Source organism: Engystomops pustulosus, chromosome 7 (assembly GCF_040894005.1).
Source record: "Engystomops pustulosus chromosome 7, aEngPut4.maternal, whole genome shotgun sequence".
NCBI classification, from domain to species: Eukaryota; Metazoa; Chordata; class Amphibia; order Anura; family Leptodactylidae; genus Engystomops; species Engystomops pustulosus.
Window position 1 is genome coordinate 140,368,866 of NC_092417.1, and position 22,887 is coordinate 140,391,752.

General features: G+C 46.5%; 29 non-coding genes across 29 annotated transcripts; 17 read left to right on the forward strand and 12 right to left on the reverse strand.

Moving 5' to 3' along the window:
* Window positions 1-654: 654 nt before the first annotated feature.
* Window positions 655-736, reverse strand: TRNAS-GCU (transfer RNA serine (anticodon GCU)). Its single transcript has one exon. It is a non-coding gene; the product is annotated as a tRNA-Ser (tRNA).
* A 688-nt stretch (window positions 737-1,424) lies between these two features.
* On the forward strand, window positions 1,425-1,498 carry TRNAT-AGU (transfer RNA threonine (anticodon AGU)). Its single transcript has one exon. It is a non-coding gene; the product is annotated as a tRNA-Thr (tRNA).
* Window positions 1,499-1,891: 393 nt separating this feature from the next.
* TRNAS-ACU (transfer RNA serine (anticodon ACU)) lies at window positions 1,892-1,973 on the reverse strand. The gene has a single exon. It is a non-coding gene; the product is annotated as a tRNA-Ser (tRNA).
* Window positions 1,974-2,657: 684 nt separating this feature from the next.
* On the forward strand, window positions 2,658-2,731 carry TRNAT-AGU (transfer RNA threonine (anticodon AGU)). Its single transcript has one exon. It is a non-coding gene; the product is annotated as a tRNA-Thr (tRNA).
* Window positions 2,732-3,890: 1,159 nt separating this feature from the next.
* On the forward strand, window positions 3,891-3,964 carry TRNAT-AGU (transfer RNA threonine (anticodon AGU)). The gene has a single exon. It is a non-coding gene; the product is annotated as a tRNA-Thr (tRNA).
* Window positions 3,965-4,357: 393 nt separating this feature from the next.
* On the reverse strand, window positions 4,358-4,439 carry TRNAS-GCU (transfer RNA serine (anticodon GCU)). The gene has a single exon. It is a non-coding gene; the product is annotated as a tRNA-Ser (tRNA).
* Window positions 4,440-5,123: 684 nt separating this feature from the next.
* On the forward strand, window positions 5,124-5,197 carry TRNAT-AGU (transfer RNA threonine (anticodon AGU)). The gene has a single exon. It is a non-coding gene; the product is annotated as a tRNA-Thr (tRNA).
* A 1,159-nt stretch (window positions 5,198-6,356) lies between these two features.
* On the forward strand, window positions 6,357-6,430 carry TRNAT-AGU (transfer RNA threonine (anticodon AGU)). Its single transcript has one exon. It is a non-coding gene; the product is annotated as a tRNA-Thr (tRNA).
* A 393-nt stretch (window positions 6,431-6,823) lies between these two features.
* TRNAS-GCU (transfer RNA serine (anticodon GCU)) lies at window positions 6,824-6,905 on the reverse strand. The gene has a single exon. It is a non-coding gene; the product is annotated as a tRNA-Ser (tRNA).
* Window positions 6,906-7,589: 684 nt separating this feature from the next.
* TRNAT-AGU (transfer RNA threonine (anticodon AGU)) lies at window positions 7,590-7,663 on the forward strand. Its single transcript has one exon. It is a non-coding gene; the product is annotated as a tRNA-Thr (tRNA).
* Window positions 7,664-8,056: 393 nt separating this feature from the next.
* TRNAS-GCU (transfer RNA serine (anticodon GCU)) lies at window positions 8,057-8,138 on the reverse strand. Its single transcript has one exon. It is a non-coding gene; the product is annotated as a tRNA-Ser (tRNA).
* A 684-nt stretch (window positions 8,139-8,822) lies between these two features.
* TRNAT-AGU (transfer RNA threonine (anticodon AGU)) lies at window positions 8,823-8,896 on the forward strand. The gene has a single exon. It is a non-coding gene; the product is annotated as a tRNA-Thr (tRNA).
* Window positions 8,897-10,055: 1,159 nt separating this feature from the next.
* On the forward strand, window positions 10,056-10,129 carry TRNAT-AGU (transfer RNA threonine (anticodon AGU)). The gene has a single exon. It is a non-coding gene; the product is annotated as a tRNA-Thr (tRNA).
* Window positions 10,130-10,522: 393 nt separating this feature from the next.
* On the reverse strand, window positions 10,523-10,604 carry TRNAS-GCU (transfer RNA serine (anticodon GCU)). The gene has a single exon. It is a non-coding gene; the product is annotated as a tRNA-Ser (tRNA).
* A 684-nt stretch (window positions 10,605-11,288) lies between these two features.
* TRNAT-AGU (transfer RNA threonine (anticodon AGU)) lies at window positions 11,289-11,362 on the forward strand. Its single transcript has one exon. It is a non-coding gene; the product is annotated as a tRNA-Thr (tRNA).
* Window positions 11,363-11,755: 393 nt separating this feature from the next.
* Window positions 11,756-11,837, reverse strand: TRNAS-GCU (transfer RNA serine (anticodon GCU)). Its single transcript has one exon. It is a non-coding gene; the product is annotated as a tRNA-Ser (tRNA).
* A 684-nt stretch (window positions 11,838-12,521) lies between these two features.
* TRNAT-AGU (transfer RNA threonine (anticodon AGU)) lies at window positions 12,522-12,595 on the forward strand. The gene has a single exon. It is a non-coding gene; the product is annotated as a tRNA-Thr (tRNA).
* A 393-nt stretch (window positions 12,596-12,988) lies between these two features.
* Window positions 12,989-13,070, reverse strand: TRNAS-GCU (transfer RNA serine (anticodon GCU)). The gene has a single exon. It is a non-coding gene; the product is annotated as a tRNA-Ser (tRNA).
* A 1,151-nt stretch (window positions 13,071-14,221) lies between these two features.
* On the reverse strand, window positions 14,222-14,303 carry TRNAS-GCU (transfer RNA serine (anticodon GCU)). Its single transcript has one exon. It is a non-coding gene; the product is annotated as a tRNA-Ser (tRNA).
* A 684-nt stretch (window positions 14,304-14,987) lies between these two features.
* TRNAT-AGU (transfer RNA threonine (anticodon AGU)) lies at window positions 14,988-15,061 on the forward strand. The gene has a single exon. It is a non-coding gene; the product is annotated as a tRNA-Thr (tRNA).
* A 393-nt stretch (window positions 15,062-15,454) lies between these two features.
* On the reverse strand, window positions 15,455-15,536 carry TRNAS-GCU (transfer RNA serine (anticodon GCU)). The gene has a single exon. It is a non-coding gene; the product is annotated as a tRNA-Ser (tRNA).
* Window positions 15,537-16,220: 684 nt separating this feature from the next.
* Window positions 16,221-16,294, forward strand: TRNAT-AGU (transfer RNA threonine (anticodon AGU)). Its single transcript has one exon. It is a non-coding gene; the product is annotated as a tRNA-Thr (tRNA).
* A 1,159-nt stretch (window positions 16,295-17,453) lies between these two features.
* TRNAT-AGU (transfer RNA threonine (anticodon AGU)) lies at window positions 17,454-17,527 on the forward strand. Its single transcript has one exon. It is a non-coding gene; the product is annotated as a tRNA-Thr (tRNA).
* Window positions 17,528-17,911: 384 nt separating this feature from the next.
* Window positions 17,912-17,993, reverse strand: TRNAS-GCU (transfer RNA serine (anticodon GCU)). The gene has a single exon. It is a non-coding gene; the product is annotated as a tRNA-Ser (tRNA).
* A 684-nt stretch (window positions 17,994-18,677) lies between these two features.
* On the forward strand, window positions 18,678-18,751 carry TRNAT-AGU (transfer RNA threonine (anticodon AGU)). The gene has a single exon. It is a non-coding gene; the product is annotated as a tRNA-Thr (tRNA).
* A 1,153-nt stretch (window positions 18,752-19,904) lies between these two features.
* On the forward strand, window positions 19,905-19,978 carry TRNAT-AGU (transfer RNA threonine (anticodon AGU)). Its single transcript has one exon. It is a non-coding gene; the product is annotated as a tRNA-Thr (tRNA).
* Window positions 19,979-20,362: 384 nt separating this feature from the next.
* Window positions 20,363-20,444, reverse strand: TRNAS-GCU (transfer RNA serine (anticodon GCU)). Its single transcript has one exon. It is a non-coding gene; the product is annotated as a tRNA-Ser (tRNA).
* A 684-nt stretch (window positions 20,445-21,128) lies between these two features.
* Window positions 21,129-21,202, forward strand: TRNAT-AGU (transfer RNA threonine (anticodon AGU)). Its single transcript has one exon. It is a non-coding gene; the product is annotated as a tRNA-Thr (tRNA).
* Window positions 21,203-22,352: 1,150 nt separating this feature from the next.
* TRNAT-AGU (transfer RNA threonine (anticodon AGU)) lies at window positions 22,353-22,426 on the forward strand. Its single transcript has one exon. It is a non-coding gene; the product is annotated as a tRNA-Thr (tRNA).
* The last annotated feature ends 461 nt before the right edge of the window (window positions 22,427-22,887 follow it).

The window sequence follows — 22,887 nt, forward strand, 5'->3', positions numbered from 1 at the left end:
GGATAAAGGGACACACCTCAGTTGTCTACCTAGTATCTGCTCACCTTCCTTTTTCCAGCCCTGAAAAGAAAAACCATGAAGGTTTGAGCCACCCCATCAGGTCATGAAAGGTTGCAGGAATTGGAAACATCCGATAGCAGTAGCGTTTTTTTTAAGCTGCACAGCTGTGCCAGCTTTGCCATCACAAGGCGCTGTGGCTTAGTTGGTTAAAGCGCCTGTCTAGTAAACAGGAGATCCTGAGTTCGGATCTCAGCAGTGCCTTTCTTTCTTCTCTTTTGAGCTTCTGAAGCAAACCAAAAAAAAGTTATTCGCTCACGTCTGACATCTTACTTGTCTTTCACACAGTCCTAAGGTAGACCAGTCAGGGGATCTAGAATCAGTACCAGCTAAAGGCTTCAAAGGACAAAGAGGCCTTCATCTTCATGAGAAGGCCGAGGATGCCATCAAGCATGAAAAATAAAAAGAGTGGACTTAACCCGTTGATATGCCACGTAACTTGTATGCCACACAACAAATATGCATCTTTCCTAGCTTTAATAAGAGCCGTCTTGAGAGGTCACAGTTAAAGTCCACCATGGAGGGGACAATCACTGCTTGTCCAGTAAAAAGAGGATTAGCAAACAAAGATTTCAGCTTGGACGAAGCAGAAGAAATCGACGAGGATGGGATTCGAACCCATGCATGCAGAGCACAATGGATTAGCAGTCCACCGCCTTAACCACTCGGCCACCTCGCCCTGGTGAGCGCCATGGTTCCCTTTGACAAACTCCCAAACAAAGTGTGCCTAGTCGGTGCCTGCAGAGTTTTGCTGATCGGTCATGGGCTGAGTGGGTCATACCTCGCCTCCTACAGTAAGTAATGCCTCAAGAAGATGCATGGAAAACCCTTGAAAGGTGGACCTATGCTAAGGGATGCCAAACCATTTCCAGACATCCCTGGCATGTCTTCCTTCCATCCATCTATTCTGCCTTATGCATGGAAAGCAGAGCAGGTAACAATTCTTGCTCTGCTAAGAAGCGGCTCAATCACCTATGGAACCGCAAACCTCTAGCTCTCCACGAAGTTCCAGCTGCTATTGTCGTCTGCAAATTTGTCGGTGTGGATGCCTTTTTCAAAAAGTTTTTGCTTTTCTAATTGTCATGACTGAAAGCTTCATCCTTTTACAAGTTGCTGCCAAGTATGGAACAGAACTCCAGTACCGTGTGGGCCCTTAAAGAAAGCAGTGGAAAACGACTGCGGATAAAGGGACACACCTCAGTTGTCTACCTAGTATCTGCTCACCTTCCTTTTTCCAGCCCTGAAAAGAAAAACCATGAAGGTTTGAGCCACCCCATCAGGTCATGAAAGGTTGCAGGAATTGGAAACATCCGATAGCAGTGGCGTTTTTTTTAAGCTGCACAGCTGTGCCAGCTTTGCCATCACAAGGCGCTGTGGCTTAGTTGGTTAAAGCGCCTGTCTAGTAAACAGGAGATCCTGAGTTCGAATCTCAGCAGTGCCTTTCTTTCTTCTCTTTTGAGCTTCTGAAGCAAACCAAAAAAAAGTTATTCGCTCACGTCTGACATCTTACTTGTCTTTCACACAGTCCTAAGGTAGACCAGTCAGGGGATCTAGAATCAGTACCAGCTGAAGGCTGCAAAGGACAAAGAGGCCTTCATCTTCATGAGAAGGCCGAGGATGCCATCAAGCATGAAAAATAAAAAGAGTGGACTTAACCCGTTGATATGCCACGTAACTTGTATGCCACCCAACAAATATGCGTCTTTCCTAGCTTTAATAAGAGCCGTCTTGAGAGGTCACAGTTAAAGTCCACCATGGAGGGGACAATCACTGCTTGTCCAGTAAAAAGAGGATTAGCAAACAAAGATTTAAGCTTGGACGAAGCAGAAGAAATTGACGAGGATGGGATTCGAACCCATGCATGCAGAGCACAATGGATTAGTAGTCCATCGCCTTAACCACTCGGCCACCTCGTCCTGGTGAGCGCCGTCTTTCCCTTTGACAAACTCCCAAACAAAGTGTGCCTAGTCGGTGCCTGCAGAGTTTTGCTGATCGGTCATGGGCTGAGTGGGTCATACCTCGCCTCCTACAGTAAGTAATGCCTCAAGAAGATGCATGGAAAACCCTTGAAAGGTGGACCTATGCTAAGGGATGCCAAACCATTTCCAGACATCCCTGGCATTTCTTCCATCCATCTATTCTGCCTTATGCATGGAAAGCAGAGCAGGTAACAATTCTTGCTCTGCTAAGAAGCGGCTCAATCACCTATGGAACCGCAAACCTCTAGCTCTCCACGAAGTTCCAGCTGCTATTGTCGTCTGCAAATTTGTCGGTGTGGATGCCTTTTTCAAAAAGTTTTTGCTTTTCTAATTGTCATGACTGAAAGCTTCATCCTTTTACAAGTTGCTGCCAAGTATGGAACAGAACTCCAGTACCGTGTGGGCCCTTAAAGAAAGCAGTGGAAAACGACTGCGGATAAAGGGACACACCTCAGTTGTCTACCTAGTATCTGCTCACCTTCCTTTTTCCAGCCCTGAAAAGAAAAACCATGAAGGTTTGAGCCACCCCATCAGGTCATGAAAGGTTGCAGGAATTGGAAACATCCGTTAGCAGTGGCGTTTTTTTTAAGCTGCACAGCTGTGCCAGCTTTGCCATCACAAGGCGCTGTGGCTTAGTTGGTTAAAGCGCCTGTCTAGTAAACAGGAGATCCTGAGTTCGAATCTCAGCAGTGCCTTTCTTTCTTCTCTTTTGAGCTTCTGAAGCAAACCAAAAAAAAGTTATTCGCTCACGTCTGACATCTTACTTGTCTTTCACACAGTCCTAAGGTAGACCAGTCAGGGGATCTAGAATCAGTACCAGCTAAAGGCTGCAAAGGACAAAGAGGCCTTCATCTTCATGAGAAGGCCGAGGATGCCATCAAGCATGAAAAATAAAAAGAGTGGACTTAACCCGTTGATATGCCACGTAACTTGTATGCCACACAACAAATATGCGTCTTTCCTAGCTTTAATAAGAGCCGTCTTGAGAGGTCACAGTTAAAGTCCACCATGGAGGGGACAATCACTGCTTGTCCAGTAAAAAGAGGATTAGCAAACAAAGATTTCAGCTTGGACGAAGCAGAAGAAATCGACGATGATGGGGTTCGAACCCATGCATGCAGAGCACAATGGATTAGCAGTCCATCGCCTTAACCACTCGGCCACCTCGTCCTGGTGAGCGCCGTGGTTCCCTTTGACAAACTACCAAACAAAGTGTGCCTAGTCGGTGCCTGCAGAGTTTTGCTGATCGGTCATGGGCTGAGTGGGTCATACCTCGCCTCCTACAGTAATTAATGCCTCAAGAAGATGCATGGAAAACCCTTGAAAGGTGGACCTATGCTAAGGGATGCCAAACCATTTCCTGACATCCCTGGCATGTCTTCCATCCATCTATTCTGCCTTATGCATGGAAAGCAGAGCAGGTAACAATTCTTGCTCTGCTAAGAAGCGGCTCAATCACCTATGGAACCGCAAACCTCTAGCTCTCCACGAAGTTCCAGCTGCTATTGTCGTCTGCAAATTTGTCGGTGTGGATGCCTTTTTCAAAAAGTTTTTGCTTTTCTAATTGTCATGACTGAAAGCTTCATCCTTTTACAAGTTGCTGCCAAGTATGGAACAGAACTCCAGTACCGTGTGGGCCCTTAAAGAAAGCAGTGGAAAACGACTGCGGATAAAGGGACACACCTCAGTTGTCTACCTAGTATCTGCTCACCTTCCTTTTTCCAGCCCTGAAAAGAAAAACCATGAAGGTTTGAGCCACCCCATCAGGTCATGAAAGGTTGCAGGAATTGGAAACATCCGATAGCAGTGGCGTTTTTTTTAAGCTGCACAGCTGTGCCAGCTTTGCCATCACAAGGCGCTGTGGCTTAGTTGGTTAAAGCGCCTGTCTAGTAAACAGGAGATCCTGAGTTCGAATCTCAGCAGTGCCTTTCTTTCTTCTCTTTTGAGCTTCTGAAGCAAACCAAAAAAAAGTTATTCGCTCACGTCTGACATCTTACTTGTCTTTCACACAGTCCTAAGGTAGACCAGTCAGGGGATCTAGAATCAGTACCAGCTAAAGGCTGCAAAGGACAAAGAGGCCTTCATCTTCATGAGAAGGCCGAGGATGCCATCAAGCATGAAAAATAAAAAGAGTGGACTTAACCCGTTGATATGCCACGTAACTTGTATGCCACCCAACAAATATGCGTCTTTGCTAGCTTTAATAAGAGCCGTCTTGAGAGGTCACAGTTAAAGTCCACCATGGAGGGGACAATCACTGCTTGTCCAGTAAAAAGAGGATTAGCAAACAAAGATTTCAGCTTGGACGAAGCAGAAGAAAGCGACGAGGATGGGATTCGAACCCATGCATGCAGAGCACAATGGATTAGCAGTCCATCGCCTTAACCACTCGGCCACCTCGTCCTGGTGAGCGCCGTGGTTCCCTTTGACAAACTCCCAAACAAAGTGTGCCTAGTCGGTGCCTGCAGAGTTTTGCTGATCGGTCATGGGCTGAGTGGGTCATACCTCGCCTCCTACAGTAAGTAATGCCTCAAGAAGATGCATGGAAAACCCTTGAAAGGTGGACCTATGCTAAGGGATGCCAAACCATTTCCTGACATCCCTGGCATGTCTTCCATCCATCTATTCTGCCTTATGCATGGAAAGCAGAGCAGGTAACAATTCTTGCTCTGCTAAGAAGCGGCTCAATCACCTATGGAACCGCAAACCTCTAGCTCTCCACGAAGTTCCAGCTGCTATTGTCGTCTGCAAATTTGTCGGTGTGGATGCCTTTTTCAAAAAGTTTTTGCTTTTCTAATTGTCATGACTGAAAGCTTCATCCTTTTACAAGTTGCTGCCAAGTATGGAACAGAACTCCAGTACCGTGTGGGCCCTTAAAGAAAGCAGTGGAAAACGACTGCGGATAAAGGGACACACCTCAGTTGTCTACCTAGTATCTGCTCACCTTCCTTTTTCCAGCCCTGAAAAGAAAAACCATGAAGGTTTGAGCCACCCCATCAGGTCATGAAAGGTTGCAGGAATTGGAAACATCCGATAGCAGTGGCGTTTTTTTTAAGCTGCACAGCTGTGCCAGCTTTGCCATCACAAGGCACTGTGGCTTAGTTGGTTAAAGCGCCTGTCTAGTAAACAGGAGATCCTGAGTTCGAATCTCAGCAGTGCCTTTCTTTCTTCTCTTTTGAGCTTCTGAAGCAAACCAAAAAAAAGTTATTCGCTCACGTCTGACATCTTACTTGTCTTTCACACAGTCCTAAGGTAGACCAGTCAGGGGATCTAGAATCAGTACCAGCTAAAGGCTGCAAAGGACAAAGAGGCCTTCATCTTCATGAGAAGGCCGAGGATGCCATCAAGCATGAAAAATAAAAAGAGTGGACTTAACCCGTTGATATGCCACGTAACTTGTATGCCACCCAACAAATATGCGTCTTTCCTAGCTTTAATAAGAGCCGTCTTGAGAGGTCACAGTTAAAGTCCACCATGGAGGGGACAATCACTGCTTGTCCAGTAAAAAGAGGATTAGCAAACAAAGATTTCAGCTTGGACGAAGCAGAAGAAATCAACGAGGATGGGATTCGAACCCATGCATGCAGAGCACAATGGATTAGCAGTCCATCGCCTTAACCACTCAGCCACCTCGTCCTGGTGAGCGCCGTGGTTCCCTTTGACAAACTCCCAAACAAAGTGTGCCTAGTCGGTGCCTGCAGAGTTTTGCTGATCGGTCATGGGCTGAGTGGGTCATACCTCGCCTCCTACAGTAAGTAATGCCTCAAGAAGATGCATGGAAAACCCTTGAAAGGTGGACCTATGCTAAGGGATGCCAAACCATTTCCAGACATCCCTGGCATGTCTTCCATCCATCTATTCTGCCTTATGCATGGAAAGCAGAGCAGGTAACAATTCTTGCTCTGCTAAGAAGCGGCTCAATCACCTATGGAACCGCAAACCTCTAGCTCTCCACGAAGTTCCAGCTGCTATTGTCGTCTGCAAATTTGTCGGTGTGGATGCCTTTTTCAAAAAGTTTTTGCTTTTCTAATTGTCATGACTGAAAGCTTCATCCTTTTACAAGTTGCTGCCAAGTATGGAACAGAACTCCAGTACCGTGTGGGCCCTTAAAGAAAGCAGTGGAAAACGACTGCGGATAAAGGGACACACCTCAGTTGTCTACCTAGTATCTGCTCACCTTCCTTTTTCCAGCCCTGAAAAGAAAAACCATGATGGTTTGAGCCACCCCATCAGGTCATGAAAGGTTGCAGGAATTGGAAACATCCGATAGCAGTGGCGTTTTTTTTAAGCTGCACAGCTGTGCCAGCTTTGCCATCACAAGGCGCTGTGGCTTAGTTGGTTAAAGCGCCTGTCTAGTAAACAGGAGATCCTGAGTTCGAATCTCAGCAGTGCCTTTCTTTCTTCTCTTTTGAGCTTCTGAAGCAAACCAAAAAAAAGTTATTCGCTCACGTCTGACATCTTACTTGTCTTTCACACAGTCCTAAGGTAGACCAGTCAGGGGATCTAGAATCAGTACCAGCTAAAGGCTGCAAAGGACAAAGAGGCCTTCATCTTCATGAGAAGGCCGAGGATGCCATCAAGCATGAAAAATAAAAAGAGTGGACTTAACCCGTTGATATGCCACGTAACTTGTATGCCACCCAACAAATATGCGTCTTTCCTAGCTTTAATAAGAGCCGTCTTGAGAGGTCACAGTTAAAGTCCACCATGGAGGGGACAATCACTGCTTGTCCAGTAAAAAGAGGATTAGCAAACAAAGATTTCAGCTTGGACGAAGCAGAAGAAATCGACGAGGATGGGATTCGAACCCATGCATGCAGAGCACAATGGATTAGCAGTCCATCGCCTTAACCACTCGGCCACCTCGTCCTGGTGAGCGCCGTGGTTCCCTTTGACAAACTCCCAAACAAAGTGTGCCTAGTCGGTGCCTGCAGAGTTTTGCTGATCGGTCATGGGCTGAGTGGGTCATACCTCGCCTCCTACAGTAAGTAATGCCTCAAGAAGATGCATGGAAAACCCTTGAAAGGTGGACCTATGCTAAGGGATGCCAAACCATTTCCAGACATCCCTGGCATGTCTTCCATCCATCTATTCTGCCTTATGCATGGAAAGCAGAGCAGGTAACAATTCTTGCTCTGCTAAGAAGCGGCTCAATCACCTATGGAACCGCAAACCTCTAGCTCTCCACGAAGTTCCAGCTGCTATTGTCGTCTGCAAATTTGTCGGTGTGGATGCCTTTTTCAAAAAGTTTTTGCTTTTCTAATTGTCATGACTGAAAGCTTCATCCTTTTACAAGTTGCTGCCAAGTATGGAACAGAACTCCAGTACCGTGTGGGCCCTTAAAGAAAGCAGTGGAAAACGACTGCGGATAAAGGGACACACCTCAGTTGTCTACCTAGTATCTGCTCACCTTCCTTTTTCCAGCCCTGAAAAGAAAAACCATGAAGGTTTGAGCCACCCCATCAGGTCATGAAAGGTTGCAGGAATTGGAAACATCCGATAGCAGTGGCGTTTTTTTTCAGCTGCACAGCTGTGCCAGCTTTGCCATCACAAGGCGCTGTGGCTTAGTTGGTTAAAGCACCTGTCTAGTAAACAGGAGATCCTGAGTTCGAATCTCAGCAGTGCCTTTCTTTCTTCTCTTTTGAGCTTCTGAAGCAAACCAAAAAAAAGTTATTCGCTCACGTCTGACATCTTACTTGTCTTTCACACAGTCCTAAGGTAGACCAGTCAGGGGATCTAGAATCAGTACCAGCTAAAGGCTGCAAAGGACAAAGAGGCCTTCATCTTCATGAGAAGGCCGAGGATGCCATCAAGCATGAAAAATAAAAAGAGTGGACTTAACCCGTTGATATGCCACGTAACTTGTATGCCACCCAACAAATATGCGTCTTTCCTAGCTTTAATAAGAGCCGTCTTGAGAGGTCACAGTTAAAGTCCACCATGGAGGGGACAATCACTGCTTGTCCAGTAAAAAGAGGATTAGCAAACAAAGATTTCAGCTTGGACAAAGCAGAAGAAATCGACGAGGATGGGATTCGAACCCATGCATGCAGAGCACAATGGATTAGCAGTCCATCGCCTTAACCACTCGGCCACCTCGTCCTGGTGAGCGCCGTGGTTCCCTTTGACAAACTCCCAAACAAAGTGTGCCTAGTCGGTGCCTGCAGAGTTTTGCTGATCGGTCATGGGCTGAGTGGGTCATACCTCGCCTCCTACAGTAAGTAATGCCTCAAGAAGATGCATGGAAAACCCTTGAAAGGTGGACCTATGCTAAGGGATGCCAAACCATTTCCAGACATCCCTGGCATGTCTTCCATCCATCTATTCTGCCTTATGCATGGAAAGCAGAGCAGGTAACAATTCTTGCTCTGCTAAGAAGCGGCTCAATCACCTATGGAACCGCAAACCTCTAGCTCTCCACGAAGTTCCAGCTGCTATTGTCGTCTGCAAATTTGTCGGTGTGGATGCCTTTTTCAAAAAGTTTTTGCTTTTCTAATTGTCATGACTGAAAGCTTCATCCTTTTACAAGTTGCTGCCAAGTATGGAACAGAACTCCAGTACCGTGTGGGCCCTTAAAGAAAGCAGTGGAAAACGACTGCGGATAAAGGGACACACCTCAGTTGTCTACCTAGTATCTGCTCACCTTCCTTTTTCCAGCCCTGAAAAGAAAAACCATGAAGGTTTGAGCCACCCCATCAGGTCATGAAAGGTTGCAGGAATTGGAAACATCCGATAGCAGTGGCGTTTTTTTTCAGCTGCACAGCTGTGCCAGCTTTGCCATCACAAGGCGCTGTGGCTTAGTTGGTTAAAGCGCCTGTCTAGTAAACAGGAGATCCTGAGTTCGAATCTCAGCAGTGCCTTTCTTTCTTCTCTTTTGAGCTTCTGAAGCAAACCAAAAAAAAGTTATTCGCTCACGTCTGACATCTTACTTGTCTTTCACACAGTCCTAAGGTAGACCAGTCAGGGGATCTAGAATCAGTACCAGCTAAAGGCTGCAAAGGACAAAGAGGCCTTCATCTTCATGAGAAGGCCGAGGATGCCATCAAGCATGAAAAATAAAAAGAGTGGACTTAACCCGTTGATATGCCACGTAACTTGTATGCCACCCAACAAATATGCGTCTTTCCTAGCTTTAATAAGAGCCGTCTTGAGAGGTCACAGTTAAAGTCCACCATGGAGGGGACAATCACTGCTTGTCCAGTAAAAAGAGGATTAGCAAACAAAGATTTCAGCTTGGACGAAGCAGAAGAAATCAACGAGGATGGGATTCGAACCCATGCATGCAGAGCACAATGGATTAGCAGTCCATCGCCTTAACCACTCGGCCACCTCGTCCTGGTGAGCGCCGTGGTTCCCTTTGACAAACTCCCAAACAAAGTGTGCCTAGTCGGTGCCTGCAGAGTTTTGCTGATCGGTCATGGGCTGAGTGGGTCATACCTCGCCTCCTACAGTAAGTAATGCCTCAAGAAGATGCATGGAAAACCCTTGAAAGGTGGACCTATGCTAAGGGATGCCAAACCATTTCCAGACATCCCTGGCATGTCTTCCATCCATCTATTCTGCCTTATGCATGGAAAGCAGAGCAGGTAACAATTCTTGCTCTGCTAAGAAGCGGCTCAATCACCTATGGAACCGCAAACCTCTAGCTCTCCACGAAGTTCTAGCTGCTATTGTCGTCTGCAAATTTGTCGGTGTGGATGCCTTTTTCAAAAAGTTTTTGCTTTTCTAATTGTCATGACTGAAAGCTTCATCCTTTTACAAGTTGCTGCCAAGTATGGAACAGAACTCCAGTACCGTGTGGGCCCTTAAAGAAAGCAGTGGAAAACGACTGCGGATAAAGGGACACACCTCAGTTGTCTACCTAGTATCTGCTCACCTTCCTTTTTCCAGCCCTGAAAAGAAAAACCATGAAGGTTTGAGCCACCCCATCAGGTCATGAAAGGTTGCAGGAATTGGAAACATCCGATAGCAGTGGCGTTTTTTTTAAGCTGCACAGCTGTGCCAGCTTTGCCGTCACAAGGCGCTGTGGCTTAGTTGGTTAAAGCGCCTGTCTAGTAAACAGGAGATCCTGAGTTCGAATCTCAGCAGTGCCTTTCTTTCTTCTCTTTTGAGCTTCTGAAGCAAACCAAAAAAAAGTTATTCGCTCACGTCTGACATCTTACTTGTCTTTCACACAGTCCTAAGGTAGACCAGTCAGGGGATCTAGAATCAGTACCAGCTAAAGGCTGCAAAGGACAAAGAGGCCTTCATCTTCATGAGAAGGCCGAGGATGCCATCAAGCATGAAAAATAAAAAGAGTGGACTTAACCCGTTGATATGCCACGTAACTTGTATGCCACCCAACAAATATGCGTCTTTCCTAGCTTTAATAAGAGCCGTCTTGAGAGGTCACAGTTAAAGTCCACCATGGAGGGGACAATCACTGCTTGTCCAGTAAAAAGAGGATTAGCAAACAAAGATTTCAGCTTGGACGAAGCAGAAGAAATCGACGAGGATGGGATTCGAACCCATGCATGCAGAGCACAATGGATTAGCAGTCCATCGCCTTAACCACTCGGCCACCTCGTCCTGGTGAGCGCCGTGGTTCCCTTTGACAAACTCCCAAACAAAGTGTGCCTAGTCGGTGCCTGCAGAGTTTTGCTGATCGGTCATGGGCTGAGTGGGTCATACCTCGCCTCCTACAGTAAGTAATGCCTCAAGAAGATGCATGGAAAACCCTTGAAAGGTGGACCTATGCTAAGGGATGCCAAACCATTTCCAGACATCCCTGGCATGTCTTCCATCCATCTATTCTGCCTTATGCATGGAAAGCAGAGCAGGTAACAATTCTTGCTCTGCTAAGAAGCGGCTCAATCACCTATGGAACCGCAAACCTCTAGCTCTCCACGAAGTTCCAGCTGCTATTGTCGTCTGCAAATTTGTCGGTGTGGATGCCTTTTTCAAAAAGTTTTTGCTTTTCTAATTGTCATGACTGAAAGCTTCATCCTTTTACAAGTTGCTGCCAAGTATGGAACAGAACTCCAGTACCGTGTGGGCCCTTAAAGAAAGCAGTGGAAAACGACTGCGGATAAAGGGACACACCTCAGTTGTCTACCTAGTATCTGCTCACCTTCCTTTTTCCAGCCCTGAAAAGAAAAACCATGAAGGTTTGAGCCACCCCATCAGGTCATGAAAGGTTGCAGGAATTGGAAACATCCGATAGCAGTGGCGTTTTTTTTCAGCTGCACAGCTGTGCCAACTTTGCCATCACAAGGCGCTGTGGCTTAGTTGGTTAAAGCGCCTGTCTAGTAAACAGGAGATCCTGAGTTCGAATCTCAGCAGTGCCTTTCTTTCTTCTCTTTTGAGCTTCTGAAGCAAACCAAAAAAAAGTTATTCGCTCACGTCTGACATCTTACTTGTCTTTCACACAGTCCTAAGGTAGACCAGTCAGGGGATCTAGAATCAGTACCAGCTAAAGGCTGCAAAGGACAAAGAGGCCTTCATCTTCATGAGAAGGCCGAGGATGCCATCAAGCATGAAAAATAAAAAGAGTGGACTTAACCCGTTGATATGCCACGTAACTTGTATGCCACCCAACAAATATGCGTCTTTCCTAGCTTTAATAAGAGCCGTCTTGAGAGGTCACAGTTAAAGTCCACCATGGAGGGGACAATCACTGCTTGTCCAGTAAAAAGAGGATTAGCAAACAAAGATTTCAGCTTGGACGAAGCAGAAGAAATCGACGAGGATGGGATTCGAACCCATGCATGCAGAGCACAATGGATTAGCAGTCCATCGCCTTAACCACTCGGCCACCTCGTCCTGGTGAGCACCGTGGTTCCCTTTGACAAACTCACAAACAAAGTGTGCCTAGTCGGTGCCTGCAGAGTTTTGCTGATCGGTCATGGGCTGAGTGGGTCATACCTCGCCTCCTACAGTAAGTAATGCCTCAAGAAGATGCATGGAAAACCCTTGAAAGGTGGACCTATGCTAAGGGATGCCAAACCATTTCCAGACATCCCTGGCATGTCTTCCATCCATCTATTCTGCCTTATGCATGGAAAGCAGAGCAGGTAACAATTCTTGCTCTGCTAAGAAGCGGCTCAATCACCTATGGAACCGCAAACCTCTAGCTCTCCACGAAGTTCTAGCTGCTATTGTCGTCTGCAAATTTGTCGGTGTGGATGCCTTTTTCAAAAAGTTTTTGCTTTTCTAATTGTCATGACTGAAAGCTTCATCCTTTTACAAGTTGCTGCCAAGTATGGAACAGAACTCCAGTACCGTGTGGGCCCTTAAAGAAAGCAGTGGAAAACGACTGCGGATAAAGGGACACACCTCAGTTGTCTACCTAGTATCTGCTCACCTTCCTTTTTCCAGCCCTGAAAAGAAAAACCATGAAGGTTTGAGCCACCCCATCAGGTCATGAAAGGTTGCAGGAATTGGAAACATCCGATAGCAGTGGCGTTTTTTTTCAGCTGCACAGCTGTGCCAGCTTTGCCATCACAAGGCGCTGTGGCTTAGTTGGTTAAAGCGCCTGTCTAGTAAACAGGAGATCCTGAGTTCGAATCTCAGCAGTGCCTTTCTTTCTTCTCTTTTGAGCTTCTGAAGCAAACCAAAAAAAAGTTATTCGCTCACGTCTGACATCTTACTTGTCTTTCACACAGTCCTAAGGTAGACCAGTCAGGGGATCTAGAATCAGTACCAGCTAAAGGCTGCAAAGGACAAAGAGGCCTTCATCTTCATGAGAAGGCCGAGGATGCCATCAAGCATGAAAAATAAAAAGAGTGGACTTAACCCGTTGATATGCCACGTAACTTGTATGCCACCCAACAAATATGCGTCTTTCCTAGCTTTAATAAGAGCCGTCTTGAGAGGTCACAGTTAAAGTCCACCATGGAGGGGACAATCACTGCTTGTCCAGTAAAAAGAGGATTAGCAAACAAAGATTTCAGCTTGGACGAAGCAGAAGAAATCGACGAGGATGGGATTCGAACCCATGCATGCAGAGCACAATGGATTAGCAGTCCATCGCCTTAACCACTCGGCCACCTCGTCCTGGTGAGCGCCGTGGTTCCCTTTGACAAACTCACAAACAAAGTGTGCCTAGTCGGTGCCTGCAGAGTTTTGCTGATCGGTCATGGGCTGAGTGGGTCATACCTCGCCTCCTACAGTAAGTAATGCCTCAAGAAGATGCATGGAAAACCCTTGAAAGGTGGACCTATGCTAAGGGATGCCAAACCATTTCCAGACATCCCTGGCATGTCTTCCATCCATCTATTCTGCCTTATGCATGGAAAGCAGAGCAGGTAACAATTCTTGCTCTGCTAAGAAGCGGCTCAATCACCTATGGAACCGCAAACCTCTAGCTCTCCACGAAGTTCTAGCTGCTATTGTCGTCTGCAAATTTGTCGGTGTGGATGCCTTTTTCAAAAAGTTTTTGCTTTTCTAATTGTCATGACTGAAAGCTTCATCCTTTTACAAGTTGCTGCCAAGTATGGAACAGAACTCCAGTACCGTGTGGGCCCTTAAAGAAAGCAGTGGAAAACGACTGCGGATAAAGGGACACACCTCAGTTGTCTACCTAGTATCTGCTCACCTTCCTTTTTCCAGCCCTGAAAAGAAAAACCATGAAGGTTTGAGCCACCCCATCAGGTCATGAAAGGTTGCAGGAATTGGAAACATCCGATAGCAGTGGCGTTTTTTTTAAGCTGCACAGCTGTGCCAGCTTTGCCATCACAAGGCGCTGTGGCTTAGTTGGTTAAAGCGCCTGTCTAGTAAACAGGAGATCCTGAGTTTGAATCTCAGCAGTGCCTTTCTTTCTTCTCTTTTGAGCTTCTGAAGCAAACCAAAAAAAAGTTATTCGCTCACGTCTGACATCTTACTTGTCTTTCACACAGTCCTAAGGTAGACCAGTCAGAGGATCTAGAATCAGTACCAGCTAAAGGCTGCAAAGGACAAAGAGGCCTTCATCTTCATGAGAAGGCCGAGGATGCCATCAAGCATGAAAAATAAAAAGAGTGGACTTAACCCGTTGATATGCCACGTAACTTGTATGCCACCCAACAAATATGCGTCTTTCCTAGCTTTAATAAGAGCCGTCTTGAGAGGTCACAGTTAAAGTCCACCATGGAGGGGACAATCACTGCTTGTCCAGTAAAAAGAGGATTAGCAAACAAAGATTTCAGCTTGGACGAAGCAGAAGAAATCGACGAGGATGGGATTCGAACCCATGCATGCAGAGCACAATGGATTAGCAGTCCATCGCCTTAACCACTCGGCCACCTCGTCCTGGTGAGCGCCGTGGTTCCCTTTGACAAACTCCCAAACAAAGTGTGCCTAGTCGGTGCCTGCAGAGTTTTGCTGATCGGTCATGGGCTGAGTGGGTCATACCTCGCCTCCTACAGTAAGTAATGCCTCAAGAAGATGCATGGAAAACCCTTGAAAGGTGGACCTATGCTAAGGGATGCCAAACCATTTCCAGACATCCCTGGCATGTCTTCCATCCATCTATTCTGCCTTATGCATGGAAAGCAGAGCAGGTAACAATTCTTGCTCTGCTAAGAAGCGGCTCAATCACCTATGGAACCGCAAACCTCTAGCTCTCCACGAAGTTCCAGCTGCTATTGTCGTCTGCAAATTTGTCGGTGTGGATGCCTTTTTCAAAAAGTTTTTGCTTTTCTAATTGTCATGACTGAAAGCTTCATCCTTTTACAAGTTGCTGCCAAGTATGGAACAGAACTCCAGTACCGTGTGGGCCCTTAAAGAAAGCAGTGGAAAACGACTGCGGATAAAGGGACACACCTCAGTTGTCTACCTAGTATCTGCTCACCTTCCTTTTTCCAGCCCTGAAAAGAAAAACCATGAAGGTTTGAGCCACCCCATCAGGTCATGAAAGGTTGCAGGAATTGGAAACATCCGATAGCAGTGGCGTTTTTTTTCAGCTGCACAGCTGTGCCAGCTTTGCCATCACAAGGCGCTGTGGCTTAGTTGGTTAAAGCGCCTGTCTAGTAAACAGGAGATCCTGAGTTCGAATCTCAGCAGTGCCTTTCTTTCTTCTCTTTTGAGCTTCTGAAGCAAACCAAAAAAAAGTTATTCGCTCACGTCTGACATCTTACTTGTCTTTCACACAGTCCTAAGGTAGACCAGTCAGGGGATCTAGAATCAGTACCAGCTAAAGGCTGCAAAGGACAAAGAGGCCTTCATCTTCATGAGAAGGCCGAGGATGCCATCAAGCATGAAAAATAAAAAGAGTGGACTTAACCCGTTGATATGCCACGTAACTTGGATGCCACACAACAAATATGCGTCTTTCCTAGCTTTAATAAGAGCCGTCTTGAGAGGTCACAGTTAAAGTCCACCATGGAGGCGACAATCACTGCTTGTCCAGTAAAAAGAGGATTAGCAAACAAAGATTTCAGCTTGGACGAAGCAGAAGAAATCGACGAGGATGGGATTCGAACCCATGCATGCAGAGCACAATGGATTAGCAGTCCATCGCCTTAACCACTCGGCCACCTCGTCCTGGTGAGCGCCGTGGTTCCCTTTGACAAACTCCCAAACAAAGTGTGCCTAGTCGGTGCCTGCAGAGTTTTGCTGATCGGTCATGGGCTGAGTGGGTCATACCTCGCCTCCTACAGTAAGTAATGCCTCAAGAAGATGCATGGAAAACCCTTGAAAGGTGGACCTATGCTAAGGGATGCCAAACCATTTCCAGACATCCCTGGCATGTCTTCCATCCATCTATTCTGCCTTATGCATGGAAAGCAGAGCAGGTAACAATTCTTGCTCTGCTAAGAAGCGGCTCAATCACCTATGGAACCGCAAACCTCTAGCTCTCCACGAAGTTCCAGCTGCTATTGTCGTCTGCAAATTTGTCGGTGTGGATGCCTTTTTCAAAAAGTTTTTGCTTTTCTAATTGTCATTACTGAAAGCTTCATCCTTTTACAAGTTGCTGCCAAGTATGGAACAGAACTCCAGTACCGTGTGGGCCCTTAAAGAAAGCAGTGGAAAACGACTGCGGATAAAGGGACACACCTCAGTTGTCTACCTAGTATCTGCTCACCTTCCTTTTTCCAGCCCTGAAAAGAAAAACCATGAAGGTTTGAGCCACCCCATCAGGTCATGAAAGGTTGCAGGAATTGGAAACATCCGATAGCAGTGGCGTTTTTTTTCAGCTGCACAGCTGTGCCAGCTTTGCCATCACAAGGCGCTGTGGCTTAGTTGGTTAAAGCGCCTGTCTAGTAAACAGGAGATCCTGAGTTCGAATCTCAGCAGTGCCTTTCTTTCTTCTCTTTTGAGCTTCTGAAGCAAACCAAAAAAAAGTTATTCGCTCACGTCTGACATCTTACTTGTCTTTCACACAGTCCTAAGGTAGACCAGTCAGGGGATCTAGAATCAGTACCAGCTAAAGGCTGCAAAGGACAAAGAGGCCTTCATCTTCATGAGAAGGCCGAGGATGCCATCAAGCATGAAAAATAAAAAGAGTGGACTTAACCCGTTGATATGCCACGTAACTTGGATGCCACACAACAAATATGCGTCTTTCCTAGCTTTAATAAGAGCCGTCTTGAGAGGTCACAGTTAAAGTCCACCATGGAGGCGACAATCACTGCTTGTCCAGTAAAAAGAGGATTAGCAAACAAAGATTTCAGCTTGGACGAAGCAGAAGAAATCGACGAGGATAGGATTCGAACCCATGCATGCAGAGCACAATGGATTAGCAGTCCATCGCCTTAACCACTCGGCCACCTCGTCCTGGTGAGCGCCGTGGTTCCCTTTGACAAACTCCCAAACAAAGTGTGCCTAGTCGGTGCCTGCAGAGTTTTGCTGATCGGTCATGGGCTGAGTGGGTCATACCTCGCCTCCTACAGTAAGTAATGCCTCAAGAAGATGCATGGAAAACCCTTGAAAGGTGGACCTATGCTAAGGGATGCCAAACCATTTCCAGACATCCCTGGCATGTCTTCCATCCATCTATTCTGCCTTATGCATGGAAAGCAGAGCAGGTAACAATTCTTGCTCTGCTAAGAAGCGGCTCAATCACCTATGGAACCGCAAACCTCTAGCTCTCCACGAAGTTCCAGCTGCTATTGTCGTCTGCAAATTTGTCGGTGTGGATGCCTTTTTCAAAAAGTTTTTGCTTTTCTAATTGTCATTACTGAAAGCTTCATCCTTTTACAAGTTGCTGCCAAGTATGGAACAGAACTCCAGTACCGTGTGGGCCCTTAAAGAAAGCAGTGGAAAACGACTGCGGATAAAGGGACACACCTCAGTTGTCTACCTAGTATCTGCTCACCTTCCTTTTTCCAGCCCTGAAAAGAAAAACCATGAAGGTTTGAGCCACCCCATCAGGTCATGAAAGGTTGCAGGAATTGGAAACATCCGATAGCAGTGGCGTTTTTTTTCAGCTGCACAGCTGTGCCAGCTTTGCCATCACAAGGCGCTGTGGCTTAGTTGGTTAAAGCGCCTGTCTAGTAAACAGGAGATCCTGAGTTCGAATCTCAGCAGTGCCTCTCTTTTGAGCTTCTGAAGCAAACCAAAAAAAAGTTATTCGCTCACGTCTGACATCTTACTTGTCTTTCACACAGTCCTAAGGTAGACCAGTCAGGGGATCTAGAATCAGTACCAGCTAAAGGCTGCAAAGGACAAAGAGGCCTTCATCTTCATGAGAAGGCCGAGAATGCCATCAAGCATGAAAAATAAAAAGAGTGGACTTAACCCGTTGATATGCCACGTAACTTGTATGCCACCCAACAAATATGCGTCTTTCCTAGCTTTAATAAGAGCCGTCTTGAGAGGTCACAGTTAAAGTCCACCATGGAGGGGACAATCACTGCTTGTCCAGTAAAAAGAGGATTAGCAAACAAAGATTTCAGCTTGGACGAAGCAGAAGAAATCGACGAGGATGGGATTCGAACCCATGCATGCAGAGCACAATGGATTAGCAGTCCATCGCCTTAACCACTCGGCCACCTCGTCCTGGTGAGCGCCGTGGTTCCCTTTGACAAACTCCCAAACAAAGTGTGCCTAGTCGAAGCCTGCAGAGTTTTGCTGATCGGTCATGGGCTGAGTGGGTCATACCTCGCCTCCTACAGTAAGTAATGCCTCAAGAAGATGCATGGAAAACCCTTGAAAGGTGGACCTATGCTAAGGGATGCCAAACCATTTCCAGACATCCCTGGCATGTCTTCCATCCATCTATTCTGCCTTATGCATGGAAAGCAGAGCAGGTAACAATTCTTGCTCTGCTAAGAAGCGGCTCAATCACCTATGGAACCGCAAACCTCTAGCTCTCCACGAAGTTCCAGCTGCTATTGTCGTCTGCAAATTTGTCGGTGTGGATGCCTTTTTCAAAAAGTTTTTGCTTTTCTAATTGTCATGACTGAAAGCTTCATCCTTTTACAAGTTGCTGCCAAGTATGGAACAGAACTCCAGTACCGTGTGGGCCCTTAAAGAAAGCAGTGGAAAACGACTGCGGATAAAGGGACACACCTCAGTTGTCTACCTAGTATCTGCTCACCTTCCTTTTTCCAGCCCTGAAAAGAAAAACCATGAAGGTTTGAGCCACCCCATCAGGTCATGAAAGGTTGCAGGAATTGGAAACATCCGATAGCAGTGGCGTTTTTTTTCAGCTGCACAGCTGTGCCAGCTTTGCCATCACAAGGCGCTGTGGCTTAGTTGGTTAAAGCGCCTGTCTAGTAAACAGGAGATCCTGAGTTCGAATCTCAGCAGTGCCTTTCTTTCTTCTCTTTTGAGCTTCTGAAGCAAACCAAAAAAAAGTTATTCGCTCACGTCTGACATCTTACTTGTCTTTCACACAGTCCTAAGGTAGACCAGTCAGGGGATCTAGAATCAGTACCAGCTAAAGGCTGCAAAGGACAAAGAGGCCTTCATCTTCATGAGAAGGCCGAGGATGCCATCAAGCATGAAAAATAAAAAGAGTGGACTTAACCCGTTGATATGCCACGTAACTTGTATGCCACCCAACAAATATGCGTCTTTCCTAGCTTTAATAAGAGCCGTCTTGAGAGGTCACAGTTAAAGTCCACCATGGAGGGGACAATCACTGCTTGTCCAGTAAAAAGAGGATTAGCAAACAAAGATTTCAGCTTGGACGAAGCAGAAGAAATCGACGAGGATGGGATTCGAACCCATGCATGCAGAGCACAATGGATTAGCAGTCCATGGCCTTAACCACTCGGCCACCTCGTCCTGGTGAGCGCCGTGGTTCCCTTTGACAAACTCCCAAACAAAGTGTGCCTAGTCGGTGCCTGCAGAGTTTTGCTGATCGGTCATGGGCTGAGTGGGTCATACCTCGCCTCCTACAGTAAGTAATGCCTCAAGAAGATGCATGGAAAACCCTTGAAAGGTGGACCTATGCTAAGGGATGCCAAACCATTTCCAGACATCCCTGGCATGTCTTCCATCCATCTATTCTGCCTTATGCATGGAAAGCAGAGCAGGTAACAATTCTTGCTCTGCTAAGAAGCGGCTCAATCACCTATGGAACCGCAAACCTCTAGCTCTCCATGAAGTTCCAGCTGCTATTGTCGTCTGCAAATTTGTGGATGCCTTTTTCAAAAAGTTTTTGCTTTTCTAATTGTCATGACTGAAAGCTTCATCCTTTTACAAGTTGCTGCCAAGTATTGAACAGAACTCCAGTACCGTGTGGGCCCTTAAAGAAAGCAGTGGAAAACGACTGCGGATAAAGGGACACACCTCAGTTGTCTACCTAGTATCTGCTCACCTTCCTTTTTCCAGCCCTGAAAAGAAAAACCATGAAGGTTTGAGCCACCCCATCAGGTCATGAAAGGTTGCAGGAATTGGAAACATCCGATAGCAGTGACGTTTTTTTTCAGCTGCACAGCTGTGCCAGCTTTGCCATCACAAGGCGCTGTGGCTTAGTTGGTTAAAGCGCCTGTCTAGTAAACAGGAGATCCTGAGTTCGAATCTCAGCAGTGCCTCTCTTTTGAGCTTCTGAAGCAAACCAAAAAAAAGTTATTCGCTCACGTCTGACATCTTACTTGTCTTTCACACAGTCCTAAGGTAGACCAGTCAGGGGATCTAGAATCAGTACCAGCTAAAGGCTGCAAAGGACAAAGAGGCCTTCATCTTCATGAGAAGGCCGAGGATGCCATCAAGCATGAAAAATAAAAAGAGTGGACTTAACCCGTTGATATGCCACGTAACTTGGATGCCACACAACAAATATGCGTCTTTCCTAGCTTTAATAAGAGCCGTCTTGAGAGGTCACAGTTAAAGTCCACCATGGAGGCGACAATCACTGCTTGTCCAGTAAAAAGAGGATTAGCAAACAAAGATTTCAGCTTGGACGAAGCAGAAGAAATCGACGAGGATGGGATTCGAACCCATGCATGCAGAGCACAATGGATTAGCAGTCCATCGCCTTAACCACTCGGCCACCTCGTCCTGGTGAGCGCCGTGGTTCCCTTTGACAAACTCCCAAACAAAGTGTGCCTAGTCGGTGCCTGCAGAGTTTTGCTGATCGGTCATGGGCTGAGTGGGTCATACCTCGCCTCCTACAGTAAGTAATGCCTCAAGAAGATGCATGGAAAACCCTTGAAAGGTGGACCTATGCTAAGGGATGCCAAACCATTTCCAGACATCCCTGGCATGTCTTCCATCCATCTATTCTGCCTTATGCATGGAAAGCAGAGCAGGTAACAATTCTTGCTCTGCTAAGAAGCGGCTCAATCACCTATGGAACCGCAAACCTCTAGCTCTCCACGAAGTTCCAGCTGCTATTGTCGTCTGCAAATTTGTCGGTGTGGATGCCTTTTTCAAAAAGTTTTTGCTTTTCTAATTGTCATGACTGAAAGCTTCATCCTTTTACAAGTTGCTGCCAAGTATGGAACAGAACTCCAGTACCGTGTGGGCCCTTAAAGAAAGCAGTGGAAAACGACTGCGGATAAAGGGACACACCTCAGTTGTCTACCTAGTATCTGCTCACCTTCCTTTTTCCAGCCCTGAAAAGAAAAACCATGAAGGTTTGAGCCACCCCATCAGGTCATGAAAGGTTGCAGGAATTGGAAACATCCGATAGCAGTGGCGTTTTTTTTCAGCTGCACAGCTGTGCCAGCTTTGCCATCACAAGGCGCTGTGGCTTAGTTGGTTAAAGCGCCTGTCTAGTAAACAGGAGATCCTGAGTTCGAATCTCAGCAGTGCCTCTCTTTTGAGCTTCTGAAGCAAACCAAAAAAAAGTTATTCGCTCACGTCTGACATCTTACTTGTCTTTCACACAGTCCTAAGGTAGACCAGTCAGGGGATCTAGAATCAGTACCAGCTAAAGGCTGCAAAGGACAAAGAGGCCTTCATCTTCATGAGAAGGCCGAGGATGCCATCAAGCATGAAAAATAAAAAGAGTGGACTTAACCCGTTGATATGCCACGTAACTTGGATGCCACACAACAAATATGCGTCTTTCCTAGCTTTAATAAGAGCCGTCTTGAGAGGTCACAGTTAAAGTCCACCATGGAGGCGACAATCACTGCTTGTCCAGTAAAAAGAGGATTAGCAAACAAAGATTTCAGCTTGGACGAAGCAGAAGAAATCGACGAGGATGGGATTCAAACCCATGCATGCAGAGCACAATGGATTAGCAGTCCATCACCTTAACCACTCGGCCACCTCGTCCTGGTGAGCGCCGTGGTTCCCTTTGACAAACTCCCAAACAAAGTGTGCCTAGTCGGTGCCTGCAGAGTTTTGCTGATCGGTCATGGGCTGAGTGGGTCATACCTCGCCTCCTACAGTAAGTAATGCCTCAAGAAGATGCATGGAAAACCCTTGAAAGGTGGACCTATGCTAAGGGATGCCAAACCATTTCCAGACATCCCTGGCATGTCTTCCATCCATCTATTCTGCCTTATGCATGGAAAGCAGAGCAGGTAACAATTCTTGCTCTGCTAAGAAGCGGCTCAATCACCTATGGAACCGCAAACCTCTAGCTCTCCACGAAGTTCCAGCTGCTATTGTCGTCTGCAAATTTGTCGGTGTGGATGCCTTTTTCAAAAAGTTTTTGCTTTTCTAATTGTCATGACTGAAAGCTTCATCCTTTTACAAGTTGCTGCCAAGTATGGAACAGAACTCCAGTACCGTGTGGGCCCTTAAAGAAAGCAGTGGAAAACGACTGCGGATAAAGGGACACACCTCAGTTGTCTACCTAGTATCTGCTCACCTTCCTTTTTCCAGCCCTGAAAAGAAAAACCATGAAGGTTTGAGCCACCCCATCAGGTCATGAAAGGTTGCAGGAATTGGAAACATCCGATAGCAGTGGCGTTTTTTTTCAGCTGCACAGCTGTGCCAGCTTTGCCATCAGAAGGCGCTGTGGCTTAGTTGGTTAAAGCGCCTGTCTAGTAAACAGGAGATCCTGAGTTCGAATCTCAGCAGTGCCTCTCTTTTGAGCTTCTGAAGCAAACCAAAAAAAAGTTATTCGCTCACGTCTGACATCTTACTTGTCTTTCACACAGTCCTAAGGTAGACCAGTCAGGGGATCTAGAATCAGTACCAGCTAAAGGCTGCAAAGGACAAAGAGGCCTTCATCTTCATGAGAAGGCCGAGGATGCCATCAAGCATGAAAAATAAAAAGAGTGGACTTAACCCGTTGATATGCCACGTAACTTGTATGCCACCCAACAAATATGCGTCTTTCCTAGCTTTAATAAGAGCCGTCTTGAGAGGTCACAGTTAAAGTCCACCATGGAGGGGACAATCACTGCTTGTCCAGTAAAAAGAGGATTAGCAAACAAAGATTTCAGCTTGGACGAAGCAGAAGAAATCGACGAGGATGGGATTCGAACCCATGCATGCAGAGCACAATGGATTAGCAGTCCATGGCCTTAACCACTCGGCCACC